Here is a 5,000-nt window from a genome sequence, read left to right on the forward strand (position 1 = left end):
TTTCTAGGAAGATGGAACATTTTGGGATAATGTACCCTGGTTTTTCTCGGAAAACCCTATGGTTCTTTATGGATCCTCTTATGCATTATGTTCGATATCAAGGAAAGGCAATTCTTGCATCAAAAGGCACTTTTTTTTTGAAGAAGAAATGGAAATGCTACCTTATCAATTTCTGGCAATATTATTTCTGTTTTTGGACTCAGCCGCGAAGAATCCATATAAACCAATTAGCAAACTCTTGCTTCGATTTTATGGGGTACCTTTCAAGTGTACAAAAAAGTTCTTTGTTAGTAAGGAATCAAATGCTGGAGAATTCATTTCTAATAGATACTCGAATGAAAAAATTCGATACCATAGTCCCCGCTACTCTCCTCATAGGATACTTATCAAAAGCTCAATTTTGTACTGGATCGGGGCATCCTATTAGTAAACCCATTTGGACAGATTTATCAGATTGGGATATTCTTGATCGATATTGGTCGGATATGTAGAAATCTTTTTCATTATCATAGTGGATCTTCGAAAAAACGGACTTTGTATCGACTAAAGTATATACTTCGACTTTCATGTGCTAGAACTTTAGCTCGTAAACATAAAAGCACGGTACGAACTTTTATGCAACGATTGGGTTCGGCATTTTTAGAAGAATTTTTTATGGAAGAAGAGCAAGTTTTTTCTTTGATGTTCACCAAAACAACTCTTTTTTCTTTCTGTGGATCACACACTGAGCGTATTTGGTATTTGGATATTATACGTATCAATGACCTGGTCAACCCTCTTAATTAATCATTAGACGAAATTAAGAAACAGGAAAGGGTTGATAAATGATCAAGAAAAAACTTTTCTATTTTTCATTCTGAAATGTTCTTTTTATTATAATAAAGAGTAGGTGAATCAACTTACTAATTAAAAAAATTAGTAGAACTTCCTCTTTGGAATAGAAATTGGCTATTTCTACATAGGGAAAGTCGTGTGCAATGAAAAATGCAAGCACGATTTGGGGAGGGATTTTTCTCTATTGTAACAAGGAAGAATTATCTACTCCATCCGACTAGTTCCGGGTTCGAGTCCCGGGCAACCCATATAGAAAAGACCCATCAAAGTTTTTCACTTTGACTCACTTCATTTACAAATACAAAATTATTGGTTTGGTTAATTTAGTTATATGGATAGCTAATCTTTGGGCTGACTTGGTTGACATTGGTATATAGTCTATGTTATACTGTTAAATAACAAGCCTTCTATTATCTATATTCTAGTTAATACGTGTGCTTGGGAGTCCTTGCAATTTGAATAAACCAAGATCTTACCATGACTGCAATTTTAGAGAGACGCGAAAGTACAAGCCTGTGGGGTCGCTTCTGCAACTGGATAACTAGCACTGAAAATCGTCTTTACATCGGATGGTTCGGTGTTTTGATGATCCCTACCTTATTGACCGCAACTTCTGTATTTATTATCGCCTTCATCGCTGCCCCTCCAGTAGATATTGATGGTATTCGTGAGCCTGTTTCTGGTTCTTTACTTTATGGAAACAATATTATCTCTGGTGCTATTATCCCTACTTCTGCGGCGATCGGATTGCACTTTTACCCAATTTGGGAAGCTGCATCTGTTGATGAGTGGTTATACAATGGTGGTCCTTATGAGCTAATTGTTCTACACTTCTTACTTGGTGTAGCTTGTTATATGGGTCGTGAGTGGGAACTTAGTTTCCGTCTGGGTATGCGTCCTTGGATTGCTGTTGCATATTCAGCTCCTGTTGCAGCTGCTACTGCTGTTTTCTTGATTTACCCTATTGGTCAAGGAAGCTTTTCTGATGGTATGCCTTTAGGAATCTCTGGTACTTTCAACTTTATGATTGTATTCCAGGCAGAGCACAACATCCTTATGCATCCATTCCACATGTTAGGTGTAGCTGGTGTATTCGGCGGTTCCCTATTCAGTGCTATGCATGGTTCCTTGGTAACCTCTAGTTTGATCAGGGAAACTACTGAAAATGAATCCGCTAATGAGGGTTACAAATTTGGTCAAGAGGAAGAAACTTATAATATTGTGGCTGCTCATGGTTATTTTGGCCGATTAATCTTCCAATATGCTAGTTTCAACAACTCTCGTTCTTTACACTTCTTCTTGGCTGCTTGGCCTGTAGTAGGAATCTGGTTCACTGCTTTAGGTATTAGTACTATGGCTTTCAACCTAAATGGTTTCAATTTCAACCAATCTGTAGTTGATAGTCAAGGTCGCGTTATTAATACTTGGGCTGATATCATCAACCGTGCTAACCTTGGTATGGAAGTAATGCACGAACGTAATGCTCACAACTTCCCTCTAGACTTAGCTGCTGTTGAAGTTCCATCTATTAATGGATAAGGTTTTTCTGCTAACATATAAGAATTTTTGAAGACAGAAATACCCAATATCTTGTTCTAGCAAGATATTGGGTATTTCTGTCTTTATTTTGAATCTTTTTTTCTTCTTAATCTTTCTATTCAGAATTCAGTTAACGACGAGATTTAGTATCCTTTCTTGCATTTTCATAACTCGTGAAATGCCGAGTAGGCACGAATTCCCCCAATTTGCGACCTACCATAGGATTTGTTATGTAAATAGGTATATGTTCCTTTCCATTATGAATCGCGATTGTATGGCCAACCATTGTGGGTAGAATGCTAGATGCCCGGGACCACGTTACTATTGTTTCTTTCTCCTCCTTCATATTGACCTTTTCTATCTTTGCCAATAAATGATGAGCTACAAAAGGATTCGTTTTTTTTCGTGTCACAGCTGATTACTCCTTTTTTCCTTTTTAAAGAGTGGCATTCTATGTCCAATATCTCGATCGAAGTACGGAGGTCAGAATAAATAGAATAATGATCAATGGAAAAAAGAAAAAAATCCTTTAGCTGGATAAGGGGCGGATGTAGCCAAGTGGATCAAGGCAGTGGATTGTGAATCCACCATGCGCGGGTTCAATTCCCGTCGTTCGCCCATCGCATTATTGCAAATTCCAAAAATGCAATTTTCCATATTCCTAGTTACGTATTTACTTACGGCGACGAAGAATAAAACTATCGCTATATTTTTTCCTTTTCCTAGTTCTTCTTCCAAGCGCAGGATAACCCCAAGGGGTTGTGGGTTTTTTTCTACCAATGGGAGCTTTCCCTTCACCGCCCCCATGGGGGTGGTCCACAGGGTTCATAACTACCCCTCTTACTACGGGGCGTTTACCTAGCCAACACTTAGATCCGGCTCTACCCAAACTTTTTTGGTTCACCCCAACATTACCCACTTGTCCGACTGTTGCTAAGCAGTTTTGGGATACTAAACGGACCTCCCCAGATGGTAATCTTAAAGTGGCCGATTTACCCTCTTTTGCAATGAGTTTCGCTACAGCACCTGCTGCTCTAGCTAATTGCCCACCCCTTCCACGTGTGATTTCTATGTTATGCATGGCCGTGCCTAAGGGCATATCGGTTGAAGTAGATTCTTCTTTTCTCTCAAAAAACCCCTTCCCAAACTGTACAAGCTTCTTCCAAAGCATACGGCTTTCTAGATGTATATGACGATCTCTAGACAGATGGATCTTATATGAATCATATGATGAAGTACCACATGAGTGGATATATAGGAAAGGAATCCAAATCTGCCGAATCGCTCATGTTATGATCTTCTACATCCTAGGTCTCTGCGTTCCGTCATCTGGCTTATGTTCTTCATGTAGCATTCAGATCGAATGACTCTATGAAATTACGTCGATACTTCCACATATTATGGGTAACGTAGGAGACATCCCTATTTTCCCCCGGGGGTCTTAATTACCACTGCTTAGCTTTCAATTTGCCTCTGACCATCAAATTAAATGTGAATAACCCGTCCTCCTCTCTTTGAAACAAGGGGCGCTTCCGGTTCTGTGCGTGCTTCAAACAATTTTGTCTTCTCCATATTACCATATCTCTAGAGCCAATAATTTTCTATGAGGAACTACTGAACTCAATCACTTGCTGCCGTTACTCAACAGTTTTCTGTTGAGGTCTATCCCGTAGAGGTAGTCAAATTGGATCAGTGATCGATTTCTAGGTTTCGTCGTAAACCTAATTGGTTACTTCCAATTACGTAAATCAATAGTTCAAACCGCACTCAAAGGTAGGGCATTTCCCATTGATATAGGAACTTTTGTACCAGAAACAATAGTATCTCCAATTATAGCCCCTCTGGGATGTAAAATATATCTCTTCTCACCATCCCCATAGTGTATGAGACAAATGTATGCATTTCGATTAGGGTCGTATTCTATGGTTACGATTCTACCAGATATGTCTTTTTGATTCCGTCGAAAATCTATTTTACGGTATAGGCGCTTATGACCTCCCCCTCTATGCCTTGCGGTAATGATTCCTCTGGAATTACGACCTTTACCACAACGGTGCCGTCCATGGATCAAATTATTTCGTGGATTGGATTTCACTTGCCTGTCTACGGTTCCCTTGCGTGTGCTCGGGATAGGTGTTTTGTATAAATGTTTCGCCGTATTATTAAGTATTCTCCTTTAGTTTTTTTCTCTATCTAGAAGTGGAATAGAATAACCCGGTTGAAGGGTAATGATCATACGTCTGTAATGCATTGTATGGCCCAGAATAGGTCCTATTCTTCTACCTTTTCCAGGTAGTCGATGGCTATTCACAGCTACCACCTTAACACCAAAGAAGAGTTCGACCCAATGCTTTATTTCTGTCTTAGTGAATCCCGATTCGACATTAAAAGTATATTGATTCTTTCCCAATAAACGAAGACTTTTTTCTGTAAATACTGCGTATTTGATTCCATCCATAAATCGACTTTCCCTCCTATGCTCTGAGTTCCAGTATCGATAAGAATTCGAGTTCTTATTGTTCTTATGTTATGGTATGAATATACCATACCAATTCGTTATGTATGGATGATGGATGAGATTCCATGGATAGAGAGCCAGTTCCAATAGACTTATGGAATGTTCCCGT

This window comes from Triticum urartu, unplaced genomic scaffold, assembly GCF_056163025.1.
Source record: "Triticum urartu cultivar PI428250 unplaced genomic scaffold, HENAU_Tu73 scaffold522, whole genome shotgun sequence".
NCBI lineage: Eukaryota > Viridiplantae > Streptophyta > Magnoliopsida > Poales > Poaceae > Triticum > Triticum urartu.